A 24,228-nucleotide genomic window follows, 5' to 3' on the forward strand; every position below is an offset into this window, starting at 1 on the left:
ACAGTCCATCTATTCTCATCCACTGGCATGGAAGGATGGAAAGATGAATGGATGGATGGATGGATGAGTGATGCCAGGTGCCCAGATCTTAGTTCTCATGGCATATTGTCTAGGCTACATTTGTTGCCAGCAACATTGGCAATTTTACAATGGGACCTTGATAGTGAATCCAGTCATTTATCCTGCTACTATCAAGGGCTTGAGTAAGACTGATGGTACCTGACATTGAGACCACTGGACATGTTCATGTTATGTTCTTATGATTCAGATCATAAGAAAGTAAAACTCTGAATTTTGTTAAATTAATTTCCTTCATAAATACTTCTTTTTTTTGGGGGGGGGGGTAACTGGAGATTGGGTACCCAGGGGCACTCAATCACTGAGCCCTAGTCCCAGCCCTATTTTGTATTTCATTTAGAGACAGGGTCTCATTGTTGCTTAACGCCTTGTTGTTGCTGAGGCTGGCTTTGAACTTGTGATCCTTCTGTCTCAGCCTCCCAAGCCACCATAAAAACTTTTTAATGAAAAATTTCCTAGCTCTCCCTTATTGCCTTTATAAAAGTTAACAAGATAATCTTGTGTTGCATGTGATCCCCTTAGATTCTTTACAAAAGTATAAATTGAAGATGTTATTTCTCTTCATTTATCAGTTGTCTTCTTTTTTTAAAAAAAATATTTTTTAGTTATAGGTGGACACAATATTAGTTCTGCTTATGTCGTAATGTTTAAAACTTAATAATTTGACAACTCCTAGCTGCAGGGGAGTTTGGAAAGAGTGCTCTACCTCTGAGCCACAACCCAGTCCCAATTGTTTTCTTTTTAAAAATTTTTTTAAAAATATTTACTTTTTAGTTGTAGTTGGACACAATATCTTTATTTATTTATTTATTTATTTATTTATTTATTTATTTATTTATTTATTTTTATGTGGTGCTGAGGATTGAACCCAGTGCCTCACACATACTAGGCGAGTGCTCTACCACTGAGCCACACCCGAGCCAGCCCTATCAATTATCTTCTTAAACTATGAGTATCATTCACTAAAATTTTCAACAATGATGTTGGTATTTGCACTGTCCATAATGGTAGCCTATAGCCACAAGTGAGCACTTGATATGTGGGTACTAAGTCTTTAATTAAGTCAAATTTAAATAGCTACATTTGGTTAGTATTTACCATGTTGGCAGTGCTTTTTCTGAGTTACAGTGGTTAATAATAAAGTCACTGACTTGGGGCTGGGGGATGTAGCTCAGTGGCAGAGCATTTGACTAGCATGTGTGAGGCACTGGGTTCCATCCTTAGCATTACATAAAAATAAACAAATAAAATAAAGGCATGCTGTCCATCTACAACTACCCTTCACCCTCCCCCCAAACAAACAAAACCTCGCTGACATTTTTGATTTTCTTTGATGTCAGTGAACTCATTTGAAACCCATTATGTCCCATCATCTTATATAGACTTGAAGTTTTGGTACTTATTGAGTATGAACTTCATTTTATATGGCCTCACTTCATCCTCCAACAGCATTCAAAAAAATTGTTTCATTATTTATAATTTCCTATTTCTCATTTTTGAAAAGAAAAATGCCTATCCTCATCTGCCCCACCATTGTATTTGGAAGCAAATATCTTGTTTGATTTTATGAAGACTCACAACTGGGGAGGACTTTTCCTCAGGATTAATCTTACCCCAAGTTTCATCCATATCTGATTTGGGTGATATGGAGATGAGACTTTGGACTTCTGGCTTTAAAATTGATGCTGGAATGAATTTAGACTTTTGAGCTTTGGGAATGAAATGAATGCATTTTTGCATGCATTAAGAGCATAAATTTAGGGATGTTAGGGGCAGAATGCTATAAAATTAATTGTGTCACCTGAAAATTCACGTTATGTTGGGTTAGATTTGAGTTACCCGCTAAAAGTTCATGTGTGAGACAATGCCTAAAAGGTTAGAGATGAAATGATTGGGTTAAAAGCCTTAAACTAATCAGTGCATTGATCCACATGAATGGATTAACTGGGCGAGGCAGGTAGTGTGTGGCTAGAAGAGCTAGGTTGCTGGGGAAGGCCTTTGGGATTTATATTTTGTTTCTGGTGAGTGAAACTTTCTCTGCTTCCTGGTGCAGTGGCCTGCTGCTTTCTTTTGCCATACCCTTTTCCCATGATGTTCTGCCTCATCTCGGGTCCAGAGTAAAGGAGTTGGCCTTCTGTGGACTAAGACCTCTAAAACCGTGAGCCCCAAATAAACTTTCCTCCTGGACTTGTTCTTGACATGCCTTTTGGTTGCAGTGGCAAAAAAAGCTGAGTGAAATGTATGTTGAAGCTCTAACCACCCATGTGATTCTAATGGAGACAGGTCCTCTGAGGAGGTGATTAAGGCTAAATGAGGTCTAAAGGTAAGTCTCTGATCTAATAGAACTGATATCCTTAGAAAAGAGGAATAGATACCAGAGATCACTCTCTCTATCATGTGAGGACACAGCAAGTTGGTAGCCATCTGCAAGTTAGGAAGGGAGCTCTGACCCAAAACCAGACTCTACCACAACCTTGGTCTTGGACTTTTTAGCCTGCATAACTACATTTTCCATTGAATTCAGCCTTCAGAAATAACTTTCTGATGTTTCAGCCTTCCAATCTATGGAATTTTGCTGCGTAAGCAAACACCCCCCAGTCTAACTGTTGTATTTTAGTATCATGAGTCTACCATCAATACCTTCTATAATCTAATTATAATAACTATAAAATCTAATTTTCCAAAGATAACTTCACATGATAGTTACTTTATTTGTTCTGGTTCTTAAATTATTCATTTTATGTTTGCCTTCTAAATACTTTTTACTTCAGTGTTGTTTATGGTTTAGGGACCGTTTTAAACTTTACTTCCATGAGGCCCTTTTCCTCATTACACTTCTTCCCACTCCACGAATTCCTATAGAATTTAATCTGTGCACCACAGAACTTACTTGGTGTTTCTTACTTTCTACTTTGATTTCCTTAAATGCTTGAAAAACTTTTAGGGGTAGGATCTTATTTTTTTCCTAACTTCAATTTTTATTGCATTAATCCTGACAGAGAAATAAGAAAATTGACTTTTCTGAGGCTGGTAAGATTTATTGAATTAATAATAAATTTTAGTTTTTCAAATATATCAAGTCTAGTCATTTGAAAAATTTTGTTTGATAAATCTTGTCTTTGATTTTTTTACTGAAATTTTAGAGCAGATACTTATTTAAAATAAAAATTCTCATTGTAGGGCTGGATTATAGCTCAGGGTATAGCACTTGCCTGGCATGTGGAAGGCACCGGATTTGATCCTCAGCATCACACATATAAAAATAAAGGTATAAAAAATACAATAGCATTATTTTTTAAAATTCTCATTGTAGTGTTTACCTTGCATTCCATAACCGTAAAAGGCAATATAGATAGCTTCCTAATGATACTTTGAACCTTTCTTTTAAATGGAGGAACATGAATGAAGATACTTTGGAAATATATTATTTCAGAAGTTCCCTTAAGGATTTTCACATTTCTAGGTCTATGTACCATAGAGCCAGCCACTAATATATATTATAGGGAATATTGCCATGTATTGTTTTTTAGTTTGTTAAACTGCTCTATACATAATGTTTAGGAAACAGTAATGAAATATAGTATTTTGGCTGGGGTTGTGGCTCAGAGGTAGAGCACTTGCCTAGCATATGTGAGGGACTGGGCTCGGTCCTCACTACCACATAAAATAAAACATTGTGTCCATCTATAATTAAAAAATAAACATCTTTTTTAAAAATAAATAAATAAATACAGTATTTAGAAAAGGCATTTTTTTCTTTATTTTAAATATTTTGGAATACCATTCAGATAGTTAAGGAGAATTCTGGTGATAGTTAAGGGGAACTCTGCATTGAAAGTATTTTAGGTGTATGATCTCAGCAGAGCTACTGTTCCACAAGGATAAATCCATTCTTAATGTAATTTTGCCGAGTAAATTTCAATCTATTGCATTTCAGTTGTTGATTAGTGACCCATTGGCAGTAGAAAGATGGCAGTGTTATTTCCAGGCAGTTTGTTCCTCTAAATATCCAGACAAGGCCGAGTCAGCCTTATATGTCTAAAGCTGCCAATTTTCCTGTGGCTTCTTTATTTCTTTATCCCTTTATCCAGCTGCTGCTGGCTGCTATTGCCACATTTGCCCTCTGGCGTGGGGATAGCATGCTCAGCTTCCCCCGAGGCTGCTGTTAATGCTTCCTTTTTACTCTGCTGGCTGGGAATGCACTTGGCATCCTCAGTCTCAAACCTCTCCTCCCTTTTTTTTCAACAGACACCAGGCACTTAAGTAGCACTTTCAGCCTCCACCAGTTATCAGTAGTAGCTTTCAACCCCTCATTTCTGGTCTGGTAACTCAGCACACTGTCCCGGGAGAGCTGGACTAAGCTAATCTGCCCCCTCTTCCCTCCTTCCTCTGTCTGTCCATCTTCCTCTTTTCTTTCTCCTACTTATCCATTTCCTTTACTCCTTTTATTTTTTTTCTTACTTGCTTTTTAATCTTATAAGTGATTCGTGTTTTTTTTTATTTCTGCCTTTATTATTTGCCACATGCTAGGCAAATATTTTTAGTGGAAAATGAGACAATAGTAAATTTAAAAATTAAACAGGTTTGCTCCATATTTTAACTGATTCAACAACAAAAAGGTTATATTTTCTATACCTTACTCCACTTGCCCCTTGTGGGTATAATGCAGATTCCACATGGTAAGTTTATGGGGGTTTGTTGTTTTTGCTTTTATATACACAGGTAGATGTTTTATTTACATGTGCCTACTTACTCAAAGTGACGTCTGATGTGGGAAAGAGTCACTTTTTTTAACAAATGTTGGAGAACAGAAAAACCACTTAAATTGTGTTTTTGTTTATTTGGTTGGTCGGTATTTGCCTAGAATGATGAGAATATGCCGTTTGAGATACTTTTCAAACTACCTATTTTCTGGATATAATATGGATGTTTTTCATTTTTCAAGAAATGATTTATACACATTTTAGAATTCATAATCTAAGATTTGTGTCCCACAGATTAGAAGATAGGTAATGCCTGAGAATTTGGGGATCAAGAATAAGAATAGTGCTGTGCAAGCCTCTGTCAAGAACTGCTGACAAAGCTGAATTCCCAATGTCCACCAGAGAAAACATGAAACATTTATATTGATAGTTAAAGACAAGTCAGTCATCTTAAGCTCTTAACTCTTTCCTGCCCTCACTCCTTCTTTTTAAAATATTTTTTTAAATTGTTGATAGACCTTTATTTTATTCATTTATTTATATGTGGTGCTGAGAATAGAACCCAGTGCCTCACACATGCTAGGCAAGCGCTCTACCACTATGCCACAACCCCTGCCCACTCCCTCTTATTTCAATTCTTTCCTCTGGGAAGAAAAATCTTATGAAGTTTGTGTTTTACTAATATATAACCCAGTGTATATTCTTTTTCTATAAACTGGTATGACTAAAAATTTTAATTTTACTCTACGTCTACAATTAGGCCTTTATTTTAAAGGTACAAAGTTATCTTTTTCATCATCATGCCCTAATGTGTGTTTTTGTTTTGTTTTTTAGAGGCTTAGTGCAGAGGTTGATGTATAAAGGGAGCCTGTATCCACAGGAAGGTGCACACTGCTTCAGAACCTTAGCTGAGTCTCCAGTCTTACTCATTTGCAGAGTAAGGAAGGGAGGGGCAGGAGAGGAGGAAGGACCTGTTTATCACATTTCTATGTAAATTTTCTTAGTTGAAAGCACTATAGAAAAGAAGCTTTATATATCAGTTTCACAGCCTTTTAAATAGGTGTAAAAACTGCACTGTTCCTTAGTGCTTTTATTACAAAAACAATAAACACTAAATACATTATTTTAATAAATTAAATATGCTTTTTAAGCCACACATATTACCCCTATCAGACTGAAATGCCATACACACCCCTTCCTCTACCCCTGAGGCAGATAGATGGGTATTGGCAATTTTAGAATTCTTTTTGATAGTGTCTTGTTCTAATTTAAAGCTATTTTTAATAATTCTGCCCTCGGGAAGTTAGCAGTTCTACCTCCATTTCCTTATCTTGTTCAGTGTTGCCAGCAGGGGGGAGACGGTGATGCTGTTGAGCTTGCACTCATTTTCACATTTTATTCATGTGTGTGGCTCTGAAATTCATCGTCATGCAGGAGTTATGTGATGCCTGCCCCACAAGCTTCCATAAGTTATCTGTGTGCTGTATACCCTCAAAAAGATGTTAGCTTGTCTTTAAGTTACCTGTATAAAATTGACCAAAAAGCTAATTGGTTTAAGTCATTTTTCCTTTGGTTATATTAATGAACGTACTTTAAGAAAACAGTGTATATTCTTTTTCTATAAACTGTACTACATTTTTAGTACTACATTTAGAACAGAATTCTACATGCTATACTCCTCCTTACTAATGTTCATATAAATCCATAAGAAATGGTAATTATGAAGTGAGATACTAAGTATCATTTCTCAGAAAAAAAAACCAGAAATAGCTATCTATAAACCTGGTGAAGGTTGAAGAGGGTTTATACAGCTGTTATAAAAACAAACCATGATTGCATATTTCAAACTTACTTACCAATGATTTTGTGGCCCATAAAAAATTCACAGTTGGGGCTAGGGTTGTAGATCACTTGCCTACCACATGTGAGGCATTGGGTTTGATGCATAGCACTACATTACCAAAAAATAAAATAAAATAAAGGTATTGTGTCCATCTACAACTAAAAAAAAATTTCTTAATTAAAAAAATTTACAACTCATTTCTGTATTTGTTATTATGACCAAGGGGCTGGCCTTTTATAAGCATTAGAAATTTGAAAAAGTATTTTGTCAGATTTTTGTTTGGTTTGGTTTTGTGGTTCCGGGGATCAGGCCCAGGGCCTAAGTTTAGCAGCTGACCATGCAGATCATAAGGACAAAAGCTGAGTTGTTTCCACTTATGATGGTACTTATCTTTTTTGTTCTTTGTTTGTACCAGGGATTGAACCCAGGGATGCTTAACCACTAAGCCACATCCCCAGTGCCCTTTTACATGACAGTAGACTGTATTTCAACACATTATACATACATGAGTATAACTTATTCTAATTAGGATCCCATTCTTGTGATTGTACATGATGTGGAGTTTCACTGGTCATGTATTTATATATGAACATAGAAAAGTTGTGTCAGATTCCTTCTACTGTTTTTGTTATTCTCATTTCCTCTCCCTTCCCTTCATTCCCCTTTGCCTAATCCACTGAACTTTTATTCTCCCCTCTCCCGCATTGAGTATTAGCATCTATATATCAGAGAGACCATTTGAGTTTGAGTTTTTTGGGATTGGCTTATTCCACTTGTCATGATAGTGCCAAGATCCGTCCATTTATCCATGCTCCAGATTCATCCATTTACCAATAAATGTCATAAAATCATTCTTTTTTATGGCTGAGTAATATTCCATTGTGTATTTGTACCATATTTTCTCTATCCACTTGTTTGGTTCCATAGCTTACTATTGTAAATTGAGGTATCGTAAACATTGGTGTAGCTGTGTCACTATAGTGTGCTGATTTTAAGTCCTTTGGGTATATACTGAGAAATTAGATAACTAGGTCATATGGTGGTTCCATTCCAAGTTTTCTGAGGAATCTCCATACTGCTTTCCAGAGTGGTTGCACCTATTTGCAGTCCCATGAGCACTATATGATTGTACCATTTTCCTCACATCCTCGCCAATATTTTTGTTACTTGTATTCTTGATAATTGCTATTCTAGAGTGAGATGGAATCTCAAGTGTAGTTTTAATTTGTATTTCTCCTGTTTCTAGAGACATGGAACATTTTTTCATATATTCACATTGCTTCTTGTGTGACATGTCTGTTCAGTTCCCTTGCACATTTATTAATTGGGTTATTTTTTTCTTTGTTGTTATGTTTTTTTGGTTTTTTTTTTTTTTTTTTTTTTTTTTTTAGTTTTTTATATATCCTATCTCAGGTGCAGGTGGCAAAGACTTTCTCCCAGTCTGTATTCTCTCTCTTCAAGTTCTTATTTGTTTCCTTTTTCCCAGCCCTTTTTATTTTTTGAGTCATGGTCTCATTAAGTTGCTTCGGGCTCACTAAATTGCTAAGGCTGGCTTTGAACTTGTGATCCTCTTGCCTCAGGCTCCTGAACCACCAGGATTACAGGCATGCACCACTGTGCCTGGCTTTTGTTTGTGTTTTTTTTAAAAAAAACATTTTTCAACATAAACTATATATATGTGACTCTTTTTGCTAAATTCAATGACCTGTCTTTGAACATACATGGCTGATCTATAAGCTGAGGTCATTGCCATTTTATAATCCATTTTAACTAACCAACAATCATTATTTTTTCTAATGTAAACTTGTTATTTTGATTTTTATCTGCTGATGATGTTTCTAATTATGGAATTTTTATATATGGACATTTAATAATAGATTTTGATTCAACTTTTGTTTGAATATAGTGGCTTACTAGTACTGTTACTAATGAAATAAATTAATAATAAACATGTTAGTAATTATTATTCATATGTAAGTAACTGTAAGGATAGTTAAGATACTGCCTTGGTGAATTTATATTCTTAATCTAGCATTCTCTGCTCCCTGAGTAATTGCTAGTGTACAAGCCAGTCATATTTGTAACGTTGCCATTCTATTTCAAGACATTGTGCCCTTGCTTTCATCATCTGGCTATAGCAGGTTTCTACATTAGGTATATGTTAAACTTATCTTGGGATTGTGGCAGTATGTTATGTTTACCAGAACTGTTTTAGCTCTCTTACCTGTCTGTAGAGCAGCCTAACATCTTTGCTCACAATCTGCTTCCTGTCTCTGACGGTCACACACAAGTTGCTTGTCTGCTCCCGATGCTTCCCAGTCTTCCACATCTTGAAGTTGTTTTTAGTATCTGGACTTCAGTTTTAGAAAATTGGTTTGGAGAGTTTACATCCATTTACATCCATATACAATTAAGATCTTTGAAATTATAGCACTTTAAAAAAATAATAAAAGCCATCAATAAAAATGCTATTTAGTTTCTTCTAGAAGCTTGATTATTTACTCACAGAAGAGATAGAGACTGTGAATGACTATAACCAATTGATGAAAAGCAATGATTATTATTTGGTACATTTTAGGGATTGCTATCCAGTCAAGCAGAGGGGAAAAAAAATATAATATTCCCTATTTTGATGGGTGAATCTGTACTCAATGGATTACAAAAGCCAAAGTGGACAGGTAGTCAGTTTGTTGACTATTATCAGTCCTTGTCTTGTTATGTTAATGCTTGACATAATTTTGAATGCCACTTGAATGCATAGGTGAGAAATTTGGGAAAATACATACTTATAATTTTGTAAAAAAGGTGATTGTCAGGCACCAAAATACAGACTCAACCTGGAATGCCCATGGGGACTAAGAAAGATAGGCACTTTTAAATTGGTGTAGAACAAACACTTAAACAAGTGACAGAATCCAAGCTCCTATAAATGGGGCATTGGTTTGCAGACATGATTGATTACTTATATTAGTTACAATGTCTTATATTATAAAACCTGACCTATGATCTCCCAAATAGGCGTATGTCTTATAGGGACTTGCAGTACTGTTTGTTTAGTTGAGGGATATGACTTTTCTCGTCTCCCACTTCCAGAATTAAAACAATCCTCTGTTTCTAAGAATTTTTTAATCAAGTTCTACTTTTCTTCAGCTGCTGCATAGCACAGGGGTTCTTTAATTTACTTGGTAGACATGTTTACTGCATACTGTATAGTTTATGAGTGTTACCCTAAATGGTTAATTATGGGCCCAGGTTTCCATGTGTGAAGAATTGCATGAACTAATATAGTTGCTCTATTGTTTGCATATTGGTGGACCATATTCAGAAAATTACATCACATTAAGTATTTAAAGCATTTTTACTAAAACCAGTGATGTTTCTGCTTAAAAGTTTGTAATAACATTTAGCAGCAACTTTAAACAATAAAAAGCTGCAGTACCTAAACCGATTTTTTCTTCTAAATTATTAGTAGTAGTATTTCAAATATGCTGATTTAAAATCATGATCAAAGGATGCACGATAATTATAACTTAAATTAGTATAATATTAACATTTTATAAATAGCTTTCACCTGTTAGTCATTTAAGCCTCATAATGTCCTTACAAAGCTAGCAGGAAACTAGAAACCCAGAAAGGATGATAGGCAAGGTCACATAACTAGTAAATATCAAAAAGTCAAAACCATATTTCCAGAATCCAAGTCCATTACCCTTTCATTCTGCTCTTGCTGTAATACCTATTATAGCACTTTATAGGTTACAAAGCAACTTTTACATGTCGTATTTGAACTTTATTAAAACTGGATATGCACATGTGGAAGAGTGAAATTGAACGGTTACCATACACCATACATAAAAATCCCACTCACAGTGTATTAAAGATTTAAACATAAAACCTGAAACTGTAAAACTCCTAGATGGAAACATAGGAAAAACACTTCTTGACATTGGTCTTGGCAATGATTTTGTGTCCATGAGACCAAAAACTCAGTCAACAAAAGCAAAATATAGACAAGTATAATTTCACCAAACTAAAAAGCTTCTGACAGCAAAGGAAATAATCAACAGAGTGAAAAGCCAACCTAAGAAACAGAAAATATTTTTAGCCCACATGTCAAATCGGGGGATAATTTATAAAACATATAAAGAACTCCTACAATTCAATAGCAAATAACTAATAACCTGATTAAAAATGAACTTAACACTTCAATAGAAATTTCTCCAAAGACAAATGGCTAGCAGATATATGAAAAGTTTCTCAACATCACTAATCAGTAGGGAAATGCAAATGAAGTCTCAGTGAGGTATCACCTCATACCTGCTAGATTGGTTTTGTTAAAAAATAGAAACAAAAGTCTGGAGAGAGATACAGCTCATTGATAGAACACTTGACTAGCATAGGCAAGGCCCTGGTTTGATGCCCAGCACTGGGAGAGAAGGATACAAATGAGTATTGGTGAGCAGATGTTGGTGAGAATGTGGAGAAATTGGAGCCATTATACACTGTTGGTAGAAATGTAAAAGGGTTCAGTCATTATGGAAAACAGTGTTGGGATTTCTCAAAATATTAAAAATAGAACTGCCATATCAGGATAAATAAAATGTGGTATATATACACAATGGAATATTATTCAGCATTAAAAGAGAATAAAATCATGGCATTTGCAGGTAAATGGATGGAGTTGGAGAATATAATGCTAAGTGAAGTTAGCCAATCCCAAAAACACAAATGCTGAATGTTTTCTCTGGTATAAGGATGTTGATTCATGAGGGGTTGGGTGGGGGGAGCATTGGAGGGCAAAGGGATGGGATGGGGAGGAAGAGGGCTTGGGGGTAGGAAAGACGGTGGAATGAGATGGACGTAATTACCCTAAGTACATGTATGAAGACACGAATGGTGTAACTCTACTTTGTATACAACCACAGACATGAAAACATGTGTTCTATATGTGTAATATGAATTATAATGCATTCTGCTGTCATATACAACAAATTAGAATAAATTTTTAAAACTTTAAAAAAGAACTGCCATATGATCCAGCTGTCCCACATCTGGATATTTATCCAAAAGAATTAAGATCAGGATCCCAAAAGAGATATTAGCATGCTAATATTCATTGTAGTGCTCTTTATAATAGCCAAGAAATACAAACAACCTAAATAGTCATCAACAAATGAATGGATAAGGAAAATGGAGCATGTACATATAGTGAAATATTATTTGGCTTTTAAAAATCAGGAAGGAAAGCTGGGCACAGTGGCAGAAGCCTGTAATCCCAGCAACTTGGGAGGCTAAGACAGGAGGATCACAAGTTTGAGGTCAGCCTATGGAACTTAGAAAAACTCTGTCTCAAAATGAAAACTAAAAAAGACTGGGGATAGAGCTCAGTAGTAGAGCATCCCTGGCTTCAGTCCCCAGTGCCCCCCAAAATAAAAAATAAATAAAAAGAAGGAAATCTTACAATAATGCAATAACATGGATGAACCTTGTAGACATACTAACTGAAATAAGCCAGTCACAGAAGGGCAAATACTGCTTTATTTCATTTATATGAAGTATCTAAAATAATTAAGCAAAGAATTAGAGAATACAAGGATGGTTTCCAGGAGCTGGGTGGATAGATTGTTGCTAATCAATGATCATAAATCTCAGTTATACAAGATGAATAAGTTCTGTAAATCTGATGTACAATATTGTCCTTATAACGGAAATGTATTGTACATTTAAAATTTTGTGAAGATGGCAGATCTCTTGTTTAGTGTTTTTATCACAAAAGGTTAAATTTTTTAAAAAGAATGTATATTTTTTAAAAATTGTAATTGTAGATAGACTGCATGTCTTTATTTATTTTTTAAGGTGGTGCTAAGGCTCGAACCCAGTGCCTCACTTGTGCTAGGCAAGTGCTTTGCCACTGAGCTATAGCCCCAGCCCATGAAATTATATATATATATATATATATATATATATATATATATATTTACTTTAGATCATTACTTGTTCATGTCATAGAACAAGTAATTAGATGAAATAAATTAGTCAACTATTAAACAGAAGGCAATAAATGAGGATGCTTTATTGAAATGACAGCTATCTAAAGAATTAAGTTATAAAGAATGTAGTACCTTCCAACCATGCTTATAACCCATGGCAAACTCATCCTGGAAAAGCAAAATTTTTTATCTTTCTAGCATTACCCAAGTTGACCAAACATGTGCCAGGTATTGAGATAGAAACAAAAACCTGGCAATAATCAAGACATTTGTGTGTAATGATGTCACAGGCTCAATCAGCAAATGGATTTTTGGAACTCACCTTAGAATAGGACCCTCAAGGTGAGATTAGAGACAGGAAATGAGGCTGCAGATATACAAGAATAGGAAAGGGTGACCAGTACAGAATGAATGGAAGAGTGGCCAATCTCAGCGATGCATCCTATTCTCTGACATTGAACACACCAGAACCTGACTGCTAGAATTGTATTTTATTCCACCCTCTTAGAATACTTTTCTTTGACTATTTCCTTGATAAGCTAATTTTTATCCTTTTAGCCTCACCTTTCCAGAAGAACCTCTTCATCATCATTCTATTCCAAGTAGCTTCTCAGTTACTTCATATATCATTACCTGGTTGTGTAGCACTAATCAGTGTCTGACATTATCTTGTAGAATAATTTGTGTAATAAATGCCATTCTTCTTCACGAGAATGAGAACAGGGACTTTGCCTCTATATTTTAGTGTTTAGCCTAATCCATGATACAAATGTTAAATTCTAAATGAGTAGATACCAATAAAATAAATGAATTAATTTAGTAGGGCCATGGGGTTTCCTGAGTAAGGAGGGAAAGTAGTACCATTTGTTGAACACCTACTGCCAAGCATTGATTTAGGAATTCTTTCATATATTACCCATTTTATTCTTCCACTGTAGATATGTGCCCTACTTTGATGAAACTGAGGCCTAATAAAAATAAGTAATTTGTTCAATGTCACAACTGGCCTAGTAAGTCTTAAAGAGATCTTTACTCATGGTTGATGTCAGATTGAGTTTCTAGTTCCACTGAGGAAGAACCTACTCATCAGCGTCTTCCAAGATAGTCTCAGGTGCCGGTGTTGTGTTCTCCAAGGAACTGGAGGGAGAAGGAAAATACCACCAGGGACCACAAGGAAACCAAGTCTCCTTAGTCATTAGAGCCATCTCTTGGGCTTTCAGATTCTTAGTGGTTCAGGTTCTACCCCTAATAGCTTCTTTCAGTGAAGAAAAGATCAGAATTCAATTAATGTATTTAAAAGTTGTTTTGTGAATCTTAATCAGGGATCAGCAAATGTTGGCCCAAGTGGCAAAGAGATTCAGCTACCCATATTTATTTGTTTATTGTCTATGTCTATGTCTATTGTTTATTGTCTATGTTGGCAGAGTTGAATAATCATGACAGTGACCATGTGGCAAAGCCTCCATATATTTAGTATTGGATCTTTTATTTTCCTTTTCTGAAAATTATTGCAGTATGGTTATACATAACACTGGGATTCATTTTGACATAATCATACAAACACGGAACATAATTTGCTGCACTTTAGTCCCCAATACTTCTTTTCCTCCCCTCCTCCCTCCCACTCCCTGGTCTTCCTTCCTTTCTTTTTTTTTAAAAAAAATATTATATATATAATATTTTTTTAAAAAGATATTACTATAAACATTATAGTTAATATTTTTTAGATGTTGATGGACCTTTATGTTATTCATTTATTTATATGTGGTGCTGAGAATCGAACCCAGTATCTCAAACATGCTAAGCAAGTGCTCTACCACTGGGCCACAACCCCAGCCCCCCAGGATCTGGTCTTTTATAGAAAAAAAATTCCAACTTTTGCTCTGAAGTATAGTTTACACCAAATCTAATGCAAACATAAAACAAGTTCTCCCAAAAAGCCAATAATCAAAAAAAATCATAAAATTACAGTGATTAAATCTGTAGCTAACCTTGAACATCTAAGCCAAAGACTGTACAGCACACAATTCCCTTTCCTGTTCTAAATTCCTGCTTTTTTGTTGTTGCTGCTGTTGTTGTGTAACTGTTCATTCAGATGGGATAATTGAACAAAATGACTCTTTCGTTTTAATGTGTCTTTGACACATAATGTTGACATTGTGCCATCAAAAAGAACTTGCCACTCATTTCCTGGGATCATATGTGTTATATATTTCAAACCTGTCTCAAAACTGTCTGATCTTTTCAAAGTTTACTTCCCTGTATAATTTAGAATCACCATATATTGCAGCATTTCCAATTATATTCTCAAATATATTTAGTTAGAACAAAGTCATACTTTATTAATATACAGGGGAGGTGAAATATTTTGTTAAATATCACGCTCAAGCTAAAGCAAGCCAGAAATTGCATATTTACTTCTTAGGTAAAAATAACATAACAACATGTTATTTTTCTTTGATAGGGTCATTCATAGCTCAGAATCACTGTTACAATACTAATAGGAGCGTCAGTCTGAAAAAACCTGGAGTACCAAAGTTATTTTGCCCTGCTGTTTATGAAATCCAGTGAGCCTTTCTGCGTTTCTCATTGGGGTGATTACCTTGCTGATGTTTGAGCACTTTAGTTGACAGGTGAGCATGTATGAATGCACTGAACAGGAGAGTTGAAGGAAGTGGAGGTTGAAGGCATTTCTTCATGAGACTGAGAACAAGAACAAACTATTGCTGAGCATAGGATCTTACACATAAGAGACCTTCAAAGGGTGGCTGTGAATGTATATTTGAATTGAATTCCAACAAAGGAAAGAACAGAGAGAGAGAGAGAGAGAGAGTGAAAAGAACTAACCAAGTTATTTTGAGACAGCCAGTCAGAGAATCATTGAGATTTAAGAATTGTAAAAGGAGTTTAAGGTCAGATATACAGAGAGACTTAAATGCCATGACAAGGATTTACCCTGTGGGTGAAAACATGCATTTAAGAATTTTGTGGATAAAAGTGATATGACTGAAGTTCCAATCTAGGAAGTTGGTTCTAGTGATATCATATAAAGGATTGAATGGAATGGTACAGTTGGTATTGGGAAACCAACTTCTAAGTCTTTTTCAAATATCCACATAACATGGGCTTGAAGAAGAACAGTAGCCATGGAAATGTATGGCACAGAAAATAAAGAAATATATATGTAGAATTTATGGATTTTTTTATCTGAATAGAAATTAAATGGTATTCTAAAATATTGACTTCCAGATGACTGGGGATAGGAGTGAATTTAAAGGAAATGGGGACGTCTTAAGGAGGAAAAAGTTCTGGAAGCAAATGACCATAGTCACCCTTGGACAGATTGTTGGTGCGAGACCCAGGTGGTGGAAGTCATCCATTTAAGTTGTAGATGTGGAGCAGAAGTGGCAGACTGGTAGCCAGTGGTCAGCAAAAGCCTACAGAAATGTTCTCTCCATTCAACATGGTGGTTTTCTTTGTCTGAAATTATTTTTATTTCATCCTCACACTGTAGCTAATAAACTGACTATTATTTTCTCTCCTAGCATTTAGAAAATATTAGGACACTTCTGGCTTACATTGTTACTTTTGAGAAACAGTATCATTCCTTTTTAGTTGTTTTTGGTTGCTTTTAACATTTTTCCAACTATAATATTTTGCATTTTCATTGCAACATGTCTTAAGTAAGAACTTTTTAAATTTCTTCTGCTTGGGCTCATTATTCATCTTGAATCTAAGGATTTATATCTTACATACATTCTGGAAAGTTCTCAAGTATTAAAATTTCAAATTGCCTCTTTTCCATCCTCTCAATTTATTCTTGGTAGAATTCCTCTTTTTTCCTCTATATTCACACAGTACTTCTGAAAACAATTAGGGTGGGGTGTTTCTTCACCTTAAGCAATAATCAAGGGTTTTAGAAGCACTGTGCCAGGATTTGGAGACAAAGACCAATATTATTCTTATTATTTCATAGTAGCATCTCCTACTGTGTGTGTGTGTGTGTGTGTGTGTGTGTGTGTGTGTGAGAGAGAGAGAGAGAGAGAGAGAGAGAGAGAGAGAGAGAGAGAGAGAGAGAGAGAGAGAGATTGATTGATTTGGGCTGAGAGAGTGAGATTGGCTGTGTGTGCAGCCCAGACCCTTACACATGCTAAGAAGTACATACTCTGCCACTGAACTACATTCCCAATTCCTTGGCCTTTCTTTTATATTTTCCATTTTATATTTATTTCTTATCTGTTCTGCCAATTTTTTCATGTTTCTTAGATCACTAATTTTTTCTTCAGGTATTTAAATCTGCAGTTTTATCAGTCTACAATAAATTCACTGACTTTTTCATTTCTAGAGATTCTGTTTGGTTCTTTATCAGATCAACTCAAAAAAAATCAAACCTTATCCCTTTATCTCCTTTGTATATTTTCCTTCCTTGTATGTCTTTAACAACTTAAAACATTATTTTCCCAATTCAAAATTGCTCTTATATGAAGCTCTGTTTTTGTGCTGTCAAAATTTTTTATTTTACTTATTTTATGTATATGTATTAATTTTTGCAGTGCTAGGACTTGAACCCAGTACTCTACCACTGAACTATACTCTCAATCTTGATAATTGTTCATCTTTTTAATACATTATTTTTTAGTTGTTCTTTTTAGTTATACATGGCAATAGAATGTATTTTGATATATCATACAAAAATGGGAAGTATAACTTCCCATTTTTTGGTTGTACATGATGTGGAATTACACTAGTCATGTATTCATATATGTGATTCTTTATCTTGATAGTCTTATTGTGTAGTTTGTAGTTTTGGATTGTGTGATAATCTTCAGGAGAACTACTCTCTCTTAGACTCTTTGATGGCAGTAAGTGTATTTTGTATCTTCCATGTATCACAGCTTAAGATGAGTCTGCATGTAAATTTCAGACTCATTGGTTATACTTTTAAATCTGTCTATATAAGGGGCAGATCTCTGAGCATACATTTCTAGGAAAGGCTTCCCTACATCTAGCCCAAGTCAGGACAGATTGGTTTTCTCTTATACTTTCCATTGTCCTGTCCCTTGAGGTCATGGCTCTTTGACAGGTCCAGCTTTATGTATGAGGAAATCTTACTTCCACCAACCTAACAAAGGAGCCAAAGTCTCACCTTTTTCTACATGAGCATTAAAACCAAACCAGACCCCTGGGAGACTGAGACTGAGGGGCTGAGGGGAATCCCAGGATTTAATCCTTACTTACCTACCACTGTGTAGTACCTTCCTTCATTTGTTGCTATTGCTTGCTTGTTTGGGGCTCCTGGGGACTTTGTTTGCTATTTCTTTCTAATTCAGCATTTATCTAAAAGCTTATTTGTTCCTTTGTAATTGATAGATACAACAACTAAAAACAATGTGGGATTTGGGGTTGGATCCTGGAACAGAATTAAGCTCTAACCTCTATAGTTTAGTATGTTATTTGCTGGGTTTGATAATAGTACATTGATCATGTAAGTTGTTAACATTAGAAGAAGCTGATTGAGAGGTACACTTGAACTCTCATACTATTGCATTTTTCTGGAAATCTAAAATTATTTCAAAATAAAGTTCTTAAAAGCACATTTGTTTTATTCACTTCTGAATAACTTGTAATAAGGAGGTTTCCAATATTACACACAGCCCTCCATATCTGCCGTTCTACATCTAGGGGTTCAACAAAGCATGGATCAAAATTCAAAAAAAAAAAAATGTGTACGAAACATGTACAGACTTTTTTCTTGTCTTTATTCCCCAAAGATTATAATAGCTATTTATATAACATTTACACTGCATTAGTTATTATAAGTAATCTAGAAATGATTTAAAGTATATGGGAAGATATGTGTAATATGCAAATTAATGTCATTTTTAATAAGAGACTTGAACATCTGCAGATTTTGTTATCTTGAGGTTGATAGGGTAGTCCTGGAACCAATCCCCTGTGAATACAGATGAATGACTATATTACTATATTACTAAAATAAACGACCTAATATTTTAATAAAAGAAGTTACATTAAAAGTAATAAAATACAGACCTTCCTTCTCCAAAATATGGGATTTTTAGCTTCTTGTTAAAAGTTAAGACTGTCTGATCAAATCCAAGGCTTTATGCTTGCTAAGGAAGTGCTCTACCACTGAGCTACATTTCCAGCCCAGGAATAACATAGTATTTAGTCTTCTCTGGTAAAATAAAAGAAAGCATGTCACAATGGAGGAAAAAAGATAGTTAAGCCAGAAGAGCTAGAATTGGCACCATCATGAAGAAAGCACTAAGGGACAAGTTATAAGACTGTCAAAAAGTTCAAGAAAATATTAACATCAAAATTTACAGCATAGAGGCAGGAGGTCTGAGCCCTACTGTAACCCAAAAATGGAACCACAAGTTCAGGACCAGTCTGGGCAACTTAGTGAAACCCTGTGTCAAAAATAATAATAATAATAATAATAATAATAATAATAATATTATTATTATTATTATTATTTAGACTTAGAAGAAAATTCCACAGATAATAGTGAGGAACTCTTTTTAAAATTGCTCCCTTTTAAAGGTATGTAGAATAGTGTTCTATGGAAAAATATAGTCATCAACACCTTCAAGTGGGGTAGCAATTCAGAAGAGTTGGACTCTGAAATGTTTTTCAAATAACCAATTTATATCATTTTTATTTTTACAGATGTGTGATACTTAAAATCTATGTCTAAAAAGCCTTGCAAGCTCTTTTAATCATCAAAAAATTCAAATTCTGCCTAAGAAAGCTTTTATATAATTATTTTGCAGCTCTTTTTGTTTCTTAGCAGTACATAAAATAAAAGTCTTAGGTCTACAAAATTAGTATATTTTACTACACGTGGTGTGTTTATATGTGTTCTGTGGATCTTAGCCAAAGGTCGTTGAACCCCTGTAGCTGCCACAGCAGTTTCTAAACATTTTGAACATAGTACCTTTACCTGTGAAAGGCAATACGAGCCAGCTCTCCTCCCTGTGCCTTCAGCTAAATCATACCAGATCTGCACCATTGGTTATCTTTATCATCACAAGGCCTTCGTAGCCAGTTATACATTTTTGTTGGGTGTATTTGATAACATTTTTCAAAACATGCTGTCCATGGAAAAGAGAAATAATGAAATAATAAAACGACATTGAGATAACATGTCTTAAGATGGCTACTTTAATATGTAGCATTATTCACTTATTAATAGCTATTTTTGGATCTGAAATTCACTAAATTTTCAAACATCTACCCCTCTATTAGGAATATTGACTGTCAAACCTAGTGTTTAAGAAGATTCATTTATGTTTAAAAAAATATAGTTTCTGCTATCATCTTTTGAGTCCCCAGGCCCTCCTTTCTACCGCCCATACGCCATCAGATATTTGAACATTGGATAAAGTTTAATCTGTTTCAGGCTGTGTGCCAGGGATACCAAATGTGGTACGCAAAAAGACATCCTCCTGTTAGCCTGAGTGAGAGGAAGGGAACAATTAGATAACACAGTAATGTTTTTAGATGTGTACATAAAAAGCTCTTTTAGAATATATTTTTCTAAATTACTTGACATGAGCATGTGTAAGTTAAACAGGATTTAGTTCTCAGTGTTTTCTTCCTCTAGAGATGTCTTTCCTGGAAGGATGATTAAGTGAAATATAAACACCACATGAAAAGTGGACTGGTTTTCAAACATTTTAGTGATTTGTTTTTTTAAATAAACAACCTATCATTGTTACCTTTAGTGAAAAGTGTCTCTCCTGATTGCTATATAATGGAAAGTGAGTTTTAAATGATTTTGTACATTGGTAGTTCAAATGCTTCAGCAATGGTTCTGACTTAGGTACTGAGCACATGTAACTTTTTTGCTAGTCCTTAACCAGCACTCTGTACCCACTGTCCAGAGTGATATGATGCCATACTGTAGATAAAACTCATACTTTGATTTTAAAGTATGATAGTTTAATGGTCAATTTTTTTACAGTGTGAATTTATTTTATTCATTTTTAGAGAGAGATTCAAGTTTTTAAATTTGGGTTTAATAGTACTGCGGATGGAACACTCTGTGGAGCTCAGATTTTAAACAGTGGGTTTCTCTGATGGCAGGCTGTGAATTTAGGGGAATTATGACCTTTCTTTTCACAAGATGTAGGAATTGGAATCTCAGAGGAAACAGCACAGAGTACTATGAAAATCTAAAGGTGGGACTGGGGGAGAATGAGGACTGACTTTCATGTCTGAGGTTGAGGGAACACTCGCTCTTCTTGTGCTGTCTTAAGCTCTTAAATAGTACACCATGGCCTTTCAAAATGAAATAGTCTCTCAGTCTAAGCCTTCTCAATATTGCTGCTTCTAAAGTTATCTAAGGGTTATATTGACCATCTTAAATATGTTTATTTGTCTGTGTTGATATTCAATTTGTTATCAACATTCATAAGAATATTCTTCATAGAAGAACATGATAGAATTAGCTATGCCATTGGGACAAACAAATATCTCTGTGCATTTTATTGGAATGCATTGCTAAAAGTGGCTTAGGGTATAAGCAAATTACTTCATTTTGATTCTAGATGCTGAGCTCCTAATAGCTTTTAAATTTATACAGTTTTTGTTTAGCTGTCAAAACATTTAATTATATCATGCCCAAAGGTGTAAAGCTGTCAAATAAATCCAAGTTTAGGCATAAACATGTGCTAAGTTACATGTGCTACTGCACCCTAGTAGTCACTGGGCAGCTTCTGAACCTGTTTTGGGGGAGGGGTGTGCCCAGGAACATTAACTCAGCAGGTACAGAACAACATTGGCCCAATGAATTGATGATTACTTGTAAAACAGCAGGTAGTAATGCCCCCAAGTCTTTGTAATTCCTCTCTTCATAAAATAAAGCAGGCAAGAGAGTGTGTGGATTCTTTGGCTCAGTTTGCATCCTATGAAAGCTGTCTTTTTGAAAAAAAAATTTTTTTTTCTTCCCTTACTTTAACCTTATTCTTTGTTTTCTCGTTAACAACAAATGTACCTCATTCATTCGTTATACCCTTCTCTCTTAATCCAAAGTCTTTGCTCTAGGAAAAATGATTCCAGGAGCACTTATAAAGGAAGCCTTGTAAACTGATCAACAATTAGTTGCTTTAGGTTTCAAGTTTTCCATGTAAAACATCTTTTAAAGAAAGATAAACTTTTTAAATGTTAATTTTCATCAGTACTGGTTATTCCGTACATAAAAATTTTTAGTATTTGATGACATTATTTGGAGGTAGATTGTTAGCGAAAATACTGATGCAGACTTCACTAATGCAAAATTCACTAAGAGGTAGGGGAGTAAAGTAAATTAGTTCTACTTTGAAGCTTTTATTTTCTTCCCCTTTCAAAATGAATGGGAAGGCCCTTGAGAGGCCCTTGAATGAAAGCTGCTTTTCATTAGTGCTACCAAATACCTACTTGAAAGAGTGGAGTTCTGACTGAACACCCACACAAGAGAAAGGGAAAGCTTCCTTTTCTACTGGAGGACCATCAGCTAAATAGCTCTTGGCTTCTCTTTTCCAATCAGGTGGTTTCACATCAGAGTTAATTACTCCAGTCATTTATTCTAATCACCCTCCTCTTATGGCTAGCTGCATTCTGTCATGGGGTGGCATCGTTTGAAGCCAGTTAAGTTTGAAAACCACTGCAGGGTACTTGAGGCTCATTAGTGAGGCCTATCCATGCCTGGCTTTGGATTTGCTCCCTGATTAACTCTGCATCTCTCTGCCTCACCACCCCCAGCCCTCTCCCAGCCCCCACTCCTCAGTGCAGTCCTTCCAAAACAGGAATGTTTCAATTAACTCTTGCCATGCTGCTTGTCTTTTCACCTACATATTTAAGATAAATTTAAGAGCCTAAGTTGCTACTAATATATTTGATTCTGACCTTTTAACTATATCCTGAGTTGGTTTTAACTGCCTTGGTACACAGAGAAGTTGTGTTTTTGAACAACAAAGAAGGAAAATGGTGGTCTCCGCCGAATGAATACATTCATGTCCTTGATCCAGTTCTCCAAACCTAACAAGGATAACGATTCCAACTCTGATTTTATAGTATTTCAGTGTGTTTTACCAGGGTTGTCTGAAAAGCTTTAAAGAAAATCTCAAGAGATTTATTTCTTTGGCATCCTTATTTCTTATCAGTTATAGTATTTTAATAAAAAAGCATTTGTCACGGCTGGAATTGTGGCTCAGTGGTGGAGTGCTTGCCTGGCATGTGTGAGGCACTGGGTTCAATTCTCAGCACCACATAAAAAGATAGATAATCTACAACTAAAAAAAAAAACATTTGTCAAAAGGTGCATTTAAAAAATATTAGAATCACAAAAGCAAATAATGTTTGTTATATCATTTTAAAACTAAAAGAAAAACATGTAGTCAGTGTCCTGAGTAGATAGTTTGTGCATTGTTGTTACATGCAAGTATTTAAAACATTTTCCAAAGATTAACAAGATGCTGGGCACAATGGCACATGCCTGTAATCGAAACCCCAGCTACTTGGGAGGCTGAGGCAAGAGGATTGCAACTTTGAGGCCAGCCTCATCAATTTAGCAAGACCCTGTCTCAAAATAAAAAGGACTGGGAATGTAGCTCAGTGGCAAAGTATTCTTAGGTTCAATCCCTCGTGCCCCCCACCAGATTAATAAAAAGCATATAACCAGCATGAAAATGTTTATTGAAGTAGAAAATAAGGGACATTTTCTCTGTTCTTTGTACACAGCAGTTTCATTTAGAACCTATGAACAACTTTATTTATGAACAAATAGTTCATGTGTCAAAACAGAATATAGAAATTAAAATACATAAAATCTTATATAAGTTGCTGATGTTCATTGATATTTAGAAATTAGAAGAATGAACTTTTTTTAAAATTTTCTTTTCAAAGTAGTTTTTTGCTTAATGGATTATAGTCTTCTGTATCAAAAGTCTTTGAATCTAGTAACCAACAAAAACATTGCCATTCTCTATCATGATCTGAAGGCTAATTTAAAAAATTTAGATTTTCCCAGTTAACATGCATTAATATGAATTATTACAGTGTATACATTAATATATAAATATCCATTAATGTAAGTGAATATAATTTAATGAAAAATGATATATATTTCTTATTCAATTGAATAAGTATTTTATTACATGTATACTATGTGTTCCATTCCAAAGATACAGGTATAACCAATGCCTTCTATAAATTCATATCCTAGGAAAGAAGACAGAAAAGTAAACTGTAACACAAGGTAAAAATATTAGTTTTAAAAAGATAACCTGTCAGTGCAAAAACCAGTGAAAGAGCAGTCAAACCTGTAAATAATGCCTCTCAATTGACATGGCGCATTGATTTGGTTCCACTCTGTAATGCTTATTACTAGTGTTTCTAAGTTATGTATATAAACCAATTGTGAATAATTCTTGTATGAAATGGTTTCATATTTTTAGAACTTTCATGAATACTACATTTGGCGAGGGCGGTCATATACCATTCTGTATCCGAATTATTCAAAAGAATGTGTAGTGGTTAATAGCATAGCTCTAAGAGTCAGACAGCTCTGGGCTCGGGTTGTAACTGTGACATTTACTAGCTGTGTGACATC

General features: G+C 34.9%; 1 protein-coding gene across 5 annotated transcripts in view; it reads left to right on the plus strand.

The window, feature by feature from the left end:
* Window positions 1–24,228, plus strand: part of Lrba (LPS responsive beige-like anchor protein) — a 648,575-nt gene that overhangs the window by 535,466 nt on the left and 88,881 nt on the right. The window lies entirely within an intron of this gene.

The sequence above is a fragment of the Ictidomys tridecemlineatus genome, chromosome 9, assembly GCF_052094955.1.
Source record: "Ictidomys tridecemlineatus isolate mIctTri1 chromosome 9, mIctTri1.hap1, whole genome shotgun sequence".
NCBI classification, from domain to species: Eukaryota; Metazoa; Chordata; class Mammalia; order Rodentia; family Sciuridae; genus Ictidomys; species Ictidomys tridecemlineatus.